This window comes from Thermobia domestica, unplaced genomic scaffold (genome assembly GCF_964235325.1).
Source record: "Thermobia domestica unplaced genomic scaffold, izTheDome1.hap1.1 HAP1_SCAFFOLD_609, whole genome shotgun sequence".
NCBI lineage: Eukaryota > Metazoa > Arthropoda > Insecta > Zygentoma > Lepismatidae > Thermobia > Thermobia domestica.
The window spans coordinates 6,909-17,592 of NW_027656319.1; the positions used below are offsets into that span (position 1 = coordinate 6,909).

Here is a 10,684-nt window from a genome sequence, read left to right on the forward strand (position 1 = left end):
ACTTTTTACCGAAAACGAAAGTTGCACGAAAGACTTTTTGTCCGTTTTTTGGCCTCCGGTGCTTGGGGTCCCTGATTCAATCCCAGCTCGTGCCGTGTGAACTTTGTCGTGCATAAAGACCGTGCTCATGGGTTTTCTCGGGTTTCTCCCGTTTCCTCCCACTTTCTTCATTCAGTACTCATCATCACCGTCTCCTTTAGCGTAACCGGTATAAGTATGCGACGTAAATCTAAATATTTCATTTCATTTCCCTTTTCTGCTCATACTGCTGATTATGCGCGATTATGCCAACATCCAACTCCGCGGATAATCGTGCGATTACTGTATATACAACTAATACAGATACAACTAATTATATTATCAGTTACAGTATCGGTTTTTATTTACTAATTTGCCTCACTTTATTTGCATCCCTGCAGTAAATAATTCTTATCGATAATAGTTAAAATGTATATTACATTTTAGTGCTTCACGACTGAATGATCATCTGCCTTACGTTATCTCGCAGCTGAAGAGAATGCTACACTGAAAACTACCTTGCGTTATAAAGGGTAAGTGAAACATATCTTAAAAATATCTTTCATACATTTCATTGTGTACATTAAAGAATGTAAGTTTGCCTTTTTCCTGTAATCAATACTTAATAAAGGATTTATTTTTATTTATTTATATACAATTTCATACGTGGTTCGTGATAGTAAACTCGATAGGACACAGTGGCACTATGAACATCCGAATCACTCATCATTCGAACATTCAAATATTTATTCGAATATTAGTATATTCCAAGTAATGTTAACGACGTTAATATGCTTGCCTTTATAGTTAATAATGTCAATTCTTACTTAAAACATACTTCCTTAACAGGACATTGAAGAAAAGGTAGTTGCCAACGGCCATACCATGCTGAATATACCGGTTCTCGTCCGATCACCGAAGTCAAGCAGCATCGGGCCTGGTCAGTACTTGGATGGGTGACCGCCTGGGAACACCAGGTGCTGTTGGTATACTTTTTCTAATTTTGTTTTTCACAAAGACGAATATTCTCACATCGTTCACCACGATAATTTCGTAATCATGCATTACTTAAAACAATTAGCAACGCTTTCCACGCGCTGGTCTTTTTGAGTATTCACCGACAAACCTACGTAGCTACAATAACTCACTCGAAGCCATATGCATTCGCCAACGGCCATACCATGCTGAATATACCGGTTCTCGTCCGATCACCGAAGTCAAGCAGCATCGGGCCTGGTCAGTACTTGGATGGGTGACCGCCTGGGAACACCAGGTGCTGTTGGCATCTCTTTTTCAAATTTCATTATCCTTCAAGTACGAAAATACTAGAAACATTAATTTTATAGTACTTTCAAGAGATAATTTATCAACATTATTTCATAGCGATTAATCGATATTCTAAGCGTTATACCCACTATTTCTTACACTAACAGCCTGTTTATTTGCACGGCACATTAAAATAACCTGATTTCCGATCCGTGTGCACCTACTACTATACTTAACACGGAATGTATTACCACTTTTTAAAAGTAAATTATTATGACTAAGTGTAGATCTCCGGCGAGTAAATGCCTTTCGTATACAAGCACGACACATCTCCGCTATGTGCTTTACTTTTTTACTAACAGCATATAGAAATTGGATTTCAACGTGTTTCTACATAACAGAATGAAGCAAATTTCGTGATTTAACTCTTTCGAATAATGTGTTGGTCCTGACAAGGACCGTTTGAAATGAAAAATCTTGAAGAAGATTTTTACTTAGAGCTTGTGTACTTGGTAACAGCCTTCGTACCCTCACTTACAGCGTGCTTGGCAAGTTCACCAGGCAAAAGAAGGCGCACAGCTGTTTGGATTTCCCGGCTGGTGATAGTTGACCGCTTATTGTAATGGGCCAAACGAGAAGCTTCAGCAGCAATACGCTCGAAGATGTCATTAACAAAGCTGTTCATGATACTCATAGCTTTGCTAGATATGCCAGTGTCAGGATGCACTTGCTTCAAAACTTTGTAGATGTAAATGGCATAGCTCTCCTTCCTCCTCCTCTTCTTCTTCTTATCTCCCTTGGAGATATTCTTTTGGGCTTTACCAGCCTTCTTTGCAGCCTTTCCGCTAGTTTTTGGTGGCATGATGACTCACTCGTTCAGCAAAATTAGATGTGTCCGCCGATTTATCGACTTCATTTAAATTACAGTACGTGTTTCAATTCGCGCCAACTGCCTTGCTTTTCATTTGATGCACTCGGGTGCACGCTTGAAGTAGTAACAAAACTGACTTGATTCATGGGAGGCCGCAATTTTTCCTCTCATCTTATTACGAAAGAATATTGAACAATGTCTGGTCGCGGCAAAGGTGGAAAAGTCAAGGGAAAGAGCAAGTCCCGCTCCAGCAGGGCTGGCCTTCAATTCCCAGTAGGCAGAATCCATCGTCTTTTGCGAAAGGGTAACTATGCCGAACGAGTTGGTGCTGGCGCTCCCGTGTATTTGGCTGCAGTCATGGAATACCTGGCAGCTGAAGTTCTTGAGTTGGCAGGCAACGCTGCTCGTGACAACAAGAAGACTAGGATTATTCCACGTCATCTGCAGTTAGCTATCCGTAACGACGAGGAATTAAACAAGTTGTTGTCTGGAGTTACAATCGCTCAGGGTGGTGTTTTGCCCAACATTCAAGCTGTACTTCTGCCCAAGAAAACTGAGAAGAAGGCATAAATGTAAGACCTATATCTCATACAAATCGGCCCTTATGAGGGCCACAAACCCCTTTATAGAGGAGATTTACGATTGAAATGAATTGTTTTCGATATACAGACTCATCAAAAGTGTCTGAGATAGTTGCTTAGTTTCATTCGAAATTCTCGCTGCTATTCGATTAATTAGTATATGTGTAGTCGTCGATCGTAATTGAAGCCCATAGGAAGTCACACTAACTTTAGAATACTCCAAACAGCGATGTGCTTAGTTCCCACTACATTATTAATTATAAGATCATTACCTTTTGTATTGTCGCTAGCTACATTTTTTTGATATTTGCGTACATCGGGCTCATATTACCCAGAGGACAGGACAGTCGAGCCCAGATTCTCAGCAATGGAAGAAAACCTCATACCACATATTCTCATGTACTTCATGCTAGACAAAGGAATTTCCAACATTCTTAAAGCACTCATGTTTCTCTCTTGCGTTGGCTTGGCTGAAATTACTCTGTTCAATATGTTCTCGACATTTATTATTGTTCATTACTATGCCCCAATGACATCATGAACAGAGCGGATCAGAAAACTTTCCTAAATTTCTTTTGCAACATAGTAATGACATTAAATGCACACTTAAGTACGATTTATTCTTTGCAAGGTCGATATTCATATTTGTGTGATATGTGTTATATGTATATGGTTTGTAATACGCAACTACTCTTATTCTCTGATCTCAGAACTCATTTGCTACTGTGCCCAACGAGCGAGCCTAGGTTTCTTGTAACTACTGCCTTTCTTTAGTAAATAATGTGAAGTATACAATGCATTAACCTACATCTCATATTTGTATTACTCTTTATTTTAGTAACCCGCTACGAAGTGTCATTAATTTACATGTAAATCACAATAGACACTACCGCAAAAGAAAGAAATCGAACCCAAGACCACGTAAACAAGATAAAGGACAAGATTCAGGTTTCTAACGCATTATTCGCCCCTCACAGCACAGTATAGAAGTTGTATAAGCCTCTATACGTACATCCTACTGTCAGAACAGAAATTCCGACTTGCGTTTCGCATCTCTCATGCTCGCTACTTCCAACAAATCGCCAATTTCCAACCAGAACCCCTTCTCCAGCATTAATACTGCTACATGATATGAATACGTATACATGAACGTACATAATGTAAAAAAAAACGTATGATTTTCTCAAATTAATCTCTCTACGTCTGTAATTTAGTGTGCATCAAAAGGCTTTAATGTAGTTACACGAATTCTTATAATCTAACAGAAAATCGCACAAAGTAAATCTTTCCCTTTATATAAATTTGTTGGCTCTGAAAAGAGCCGTTTATGCCAATTTTATATCCAAAATAGGAGGAACCCCAACTTAACCTCCGAAACCGTACAGGGTTCTTCCTTGCCTCTTCAAGGCATACACAACATCCATAGCTGTCACTGTCTTCCTCTTGGCGTGTTCTGTGTATGTAACAGCATCTCTGATTACGTTCTCCAGGAATACTTTCAATACTCCTCGGGTCTCTTCATAAATGAGACCAGAGATACGCTTCACACCACCACGGCGAGCAAGACGCCTAATAGCGGGTTTGGTGATACCCTGGATGTTGTCACGAAGAACTTTACGGTGGCGCTTGGCACCTCCTTTGCCAAGACCCTTGCCTCCTTTTCCACGTCCTGTCATTTCGATATGTTACTGCTTCGCTCACCACACACGAGAAATACAAGCCCAAGCAGCCCAAGACTCGTGGTTTTGTTCCTTCGATCATGCAGGGAAAGCACGGAGGAAAAACACAAAACGTGTCTAAGCCAATGAGAACTGTCCTTTTCGACTGACTTTATCCAATGAGAAATAGCTTGATTTAACGGTTTTGCTCTTTATATAACTTGACTTCATTCAGCGCGCAACAAGCTTAGGCAACTCCCCCGGATGGATCGTTGCAAGTGAGTCCAATCGTAGTCCGCGACATATTTACCATTGTAAAACAAGTCGTTGGAATAGGCAGTGCCCGGATAAGTTAATATCGTATAATCGTAAATAGTCAGTTTTGCTAAAGAGTAAGAGTTAAAAGACCAAAACTAGACACTAGACCTACTACAAAACATACGACTAGACTTAGACTAAATTTTGGATAGTTCTGTTTTTCTTAAAACAGAACTTATCCGGCTCTTCTTAGGGCCAGAAAGCTAAATTATATTTTCTCCTCCCTCCCCGACAGTGTTGACGTTTGACAAACCGAAAGGAGTGATTAGTACTATACGTCCCCCTGGCCCTCTAGAGTTTCCGAGCTCAGAGTAGGGGCTCTAGATTGTACAGGCTTTGCCGACAGCCGGGAGACGACTAGAATTAATCAATCCTGACGGGACGCTTGAAGTAGGGAATTAGGGACCAATCAGTAATACACAAACACTATTACATACACACCAACACAGCAGGCCTGGATACCCTGCGGTGTTAACTAAGGGACTGCACTTACACACCCTACAACAGATCCACTAAATAATAGGTTCACACAAATAATACACACACATTCAGTCATCGGCCCTTTCAAGGACCAACAGACGAAGTTGAAGAAGAAGAAGTGGAAGAAGTCGGAGGAATCAGAGGACGAGGAAGCAGGAAGAAGAATACATATAAATTAAACAGTTCAAATCCACATTAATTACAGCAAGATGGTAAAACCTACCAGAAGTGGGAAAACTCGTTCATCTACTGCTCAATTACCAAGCACCTCTGCGACTACGAAACGAGTTACCAAAACCCAACAATCTGATGATGAAGTCTCCAAAACCATAGTCACACGAGCTGAAGTACATGCATCGCGCTCAACTCCAGTAGCCTCAGATAAAGAAGACAATCAACTACATATGACGGATCTAGGAAAGCCTACTCCACCTAGAAGGAGAATTGAAACAAATAATCAAATTGATACATGTCAGAACACTACTTCATACATGCATGATCCTAGTCAAGAGACGGAAGATGAGTCTAAAGATAGTGAGAGAAACTCCAGCTCTCCCTCTTCAGCCTCTAGCGAACAATCTCGCATGATAGATTATAGAACACCACAATCTCCTGAGGTCCATACTGAGGACTCTGCAGACTTTGAGGATTTGATTACGTCAGGATATCAAGGGGATTATGGAAAAACTATACTCACTCCAGATGACCCTCCAAGACAGAAGAAGAATCCAGGAACAAGTCACACCAATATCTCCAGCATTCTTACTCAAGCATCTCCTTTTCCTGATAAAGAATATCCACCACTACCGCCCACTGGTAGCTCTCCATTGCATAACATGACCCAAGAAAGAAATATTCCACATCAACCAAGACATCTTGACAACGAACAGCAACTCATTTCTCAACCTGCAATACCAACCATAGAACATACAGATCAAGAAGAAGACCAATCTGTTATTCACTGCATCATTATCAAGAACATCAAACAAGATCTCAACAATCCAATTACCTTCAAAAGAATTGTCACAGATAGACTTCCAAACTTAGCTCTAATCACATTTGCAATTCCACGGATCAATGGACTAAGACTCAATTTTGGAACTGCAGAGGACAAAAATAGATTCCTCAAGAAATTCAAAATTAAGGACTTCGGGCCAAATGCACATTGGTCTACAGAAGACGAACAAATAGAGGATCCACAACGTAAATCCAATCAACGACGTAAAGTATTTACCTGTGTAATTACAGGTGTTCCTACCAACACTAATATTGATGAAATTAAAGAGGAGCTCAAGGATAATCTGATTCCATTCTCTAATATCGTCAGAATACGAAACGACAGAGGACCTCTCCCTTTAATCAGATTCTTCTCCTACGACCCAGACCAGATTAGTTACCTAATAACAAACGGCATCACCATCGGACACCAACGATTTAAAGTAGAACCATCCAGAAGCAGAAGACGACCCAATCCCTGCAACAATTGCTTTCAATATGGTCATACCACCCCACAATGCAAAAACAAATCTATTTGTTACAAATGTGGCAAGCCACATGTTAGCGCCCAATGCAAGCAAACACCAAACAAGAATTTTTGTCTCACTTGCAATAAATCTGGTCATCGCACTGGCGCTAGTGGCTGTCCAAAACGACCGTACAAATCAAGTGAATCTGTTCCACATATAACTAGAATCTTTCGTAGATCTGACCTCAATAGTCAGACTAACAGTACTACACCCACCAAACAATCTGAATACAGAATTCCTACGAATAAAACAAGACCAAATATCAACAATAACAATTCCAAGCTTAAACCACGCAACGAGCAATATACCTCAGATGAAGAATCAGTAACGGCAGACTCCGCAACAGAAGATACACCTTCGGTTAAAGAAGATACAACAACTGAGCACAAAACTTGCAGACAACTTATTGAAAAGAAAATACAAGACCTTAAAAACAATATGATTAAATGGATGACATCCATTATTACAATTATATCAGATGCACAAACTTTACAATATGAAGTAGTTCAAAATGCAATAAAACAAGCCACGGAGACCTATTTCCAAGAACGGATTAACACAATCATCTCAACTGAAGGCGACCTACACATTGGTCAAGAATCATTTCAACGGCATCAGAAGAGGAACCATTTGAAAAAATTCACTGCGAAAGTATACAATATTGAATAATGCAGAGGAAGGGCGTATCTGAACATAGACGAAACAAATCCAATAATCTAAGACTTCTTTTCATCAACATCCAAGGGATCAGATCCAAAACATTTGAACTGTCAGCATATGCTCAACAACATAACATCGATATTATAGTCATAAATGAAACAAAACTTACCAAGAAACAACATTTACAAATTCCAAATTTCAAGATCATTCGCAATGATAGGAGCACTCCTACTGGAGGAAATGCAATCCTTGTTCGCAGAAATATTTCATATTCTATATACAACCTCCCGAAAAGACTACAAGATGATAATACCACTCCAATAGCCATAACGTTACACCTGAATATCCCGCTTATGTTGGTTACTCTGTATAACCATCCAGGACAAGATCTAACTAAGAGCATCCCTCTTCTCACACATTTTTCACGCTTTCCATATACCATCATTATGGCTGACCTGAATGCACAACATCAGCTAATAGGTGATCCAATCACCAATAATAATGGAAAAATTCTTTTAAATTATCTTACCAATAGTTCACTATTTCTAGTGAAAACTGATAAACCTACCAGAAAAGCACAAAAAACTAATGAACAAGATACGAATCCTGACAAAATATTAATCACTAGCAAATTACTTCCAATAATTCAAACAGCATTAACAAAATACGATCTTCCTTCGGACCACGGAGCCATTGTTGTGCCCCTTTCTAATTCATTTGTACTAGCTAAACACAACGTAACTATAAAAGACTACCAGAATGCAGACTGGAATCAATATAAAGTTGATCTCACAGAAGCCCTTAAAGAAATCATTATTGACAATAATGAGGCTTCTATAACAGAGACCTACCATTATTTAGAAGACTCGATGAAGAAAGCTCTAGAAAATAATATTCCCATCAAAACAATTGACATCACAGAAGAACGATTACCAAAACCATTATTGGAAAAAATTAGATATAAAAAATTTCTCTATAAACTCTACAAATCACATCCTCAACAAGACACTAAAAAGGCAATTAACAAAATCAACGCCGACATACGTAATGAAATCATAACTTTCAGAGAAAATAAACTCATCAAACAATGCGAACGACTCAAATTATTATATGACAATAATAGATCAAAATTTTGGAAAGAACTCCGACCAAAATATAAAACCTTGTCCACCAGAGAACTACCTACCAATATAGATGGCAACATCCTGACGACTACTGAAGACAAACTTAAATTTTTTCAAAACAAAATGGTGCAAGACTTTCGTCAACCTTCCATTCAAACTCGGAAACAAAAAGCGATCCTAAACCTTGCTAACAAAATTAAAAATACTTTTAACCACCAAGACGACATCCGCTTACAAGACATCGCAGAACACCACAACAACAATGTCGAAGAACTACTAGCAGACATACACCCATCAGAAATAAAAGAAGCGGCTCAAAAGAAAAAGAACACTGCACCAGGACCAGACAACCTACCTAATATTTGTATAAAACAAGCTCCAGAACAAGTATTTGAGATATTAGCCAAAATTTATACTTATTGTCTTAGTACTGGTTATGTACCCGAATCATGGACAAAATCATACACAATTTTAATACCTAAACAAGGAAAAGATTTATCTAAATCCAATAACTACAGACCAATCACTCTCACATCAGTTTTATCAAAACTCATGGAAAAAGTCATTGTAAATCGTCTACACCTATATTTTAAAGAAACCAAACAAATAACGATCAATCAAGCAGGATTTAGACCACAACATAGTTGCATTGATCAAATTCTCCGACTTCACAACTATTTAGAAAAAACAATCAAAAAGAAATTGAAAGGAGGTGCCATATTTTTAGATCTAAGCTCAGCATTTGATTGTGTTTGGCATGATGGCCTCCTTTATAAACTACATCAACTACAAATACCCACTACAATTCTCAGATGGATATGGAATATATTACAAAACCGCCAAACTCAAATTAAACTTAATGACAAATATTCAGATCCTATCCCACTATTAAGAGGAGTACCACAAGGAACCACAATCGCACCATTATTATACATACTTTATGTAAACGATACGCCACTCTCACCGAGAACTAAATGTCACCTTGCATTATTCGCAGATGATACTGCTTACTGGACACAAGCTAACAATACTCCACTAATTCTCAGCAGATTGAAACGACAAACAACTCAATTTAAGAAATGGTGTGACAGATGGTTTCTCAAACTAAACCCTAATAAAACACAAATTCTTCTATGCTACCCTAGTGGTAAAGGAACAAGGAAAGATCTAAATAACACAATCATGATCGACAACCAACACATCTTTCCTACTCGTACAGCCAAATATCTTGGCGTTACTCTAGATAATAGATTGAATTTGAAAAAACATATTTCAATTCTAAAAAAGAGAGCAGTACTCATAATGATGAAACTTAAGACTACTCTCAATAATATACAATTCTCAGCCAAGACACATAACCTTATCTACAAACTTTTAATTAGATCCGTATTACTATACGGACATCAAATATATAATAGACATAATATTGAAGAAATAGCCAAAACAGAACGTCATTGGCTCAAAAATATTTTACAAATGAAAGGCACTCACGAACAAATATATGAATTCTCAGGATTAACACCTATCACAGAAACCATTAACTTATTAAATTACAAATATATTCAAAGACTTCACGAACGGGATTTCTTTCAAAATCACTTTTCTCCAGCAGATAAAGAATATTCTCCATTTCCAACTACTATATTACAGGCCATAACCAACTACTATCATGCACAAAATACACAATAAATACAACAATATTGAGCTTCAAACAGAACAAGGAAGAATACTAATAAACAATAATACAAACGAAAAGAAATCACACACAAACTAGGAAGAACACGCAACTAACAAAGAAGAACATCAACTAAACAATGAAGAACTCTCAACAACAAAGAAGCAAACAATACAATCATTCACAACAATAAACTCAACAATAATAATATATTCTCATTAATCATCAAACAACACTACCATCGTTTTTGTACTCAGCACTGGACTTCGGCAGGGGGCACCCCCCACAGGATGCGGCAGCAACACGCTTAAAGAAGATCTTCACCCAAAGAAAGAAGAAAGGTCTACCCACCACGAAGATTCGCATCAAGATCCTCCACAACAAGAAGGAAGGGAGCTTAAAATGGGCCCACACACATATAATCACAACACAATAACACAAGACAAAACAAAGTACTCATTAAAAAAAAAAAAAAAAAAAAAAAAAAAAAAAAAAAAAAAAAAAAAA

General features: G+C 38.1%; 2 non-coding genes across 2 annotated transcripts; both read left to right on the top strand.

The window, feature by feature from the left end:
* Positions 1 to 888: 888 nt before the first annotated feature.
* LOC145677098 (5S ribosomal RNA) lies at positions 889 to 1,007 on the top strand. Its single transcript, XR_014129626.1, has one exon. It is a non-coding gene; the product is annotated as a 5S ribosomal RNA (ribosomal RNA).
* Positions 1,008 to 1,184: 177 nt separating this feature from the next.
* Positions 1,185 to 1,303, top strand: LOC145677097 (5S ribosomal RNA). The gene has a single exon (XR_014129625.1). It is a non-coding gene; the product is annotated as a 5S ribosomal RNA (ribosomal RNA).
* The last annotated feature ends 9,381 nt before the right edge of the window (positions 1,304 to 10,684 follow it).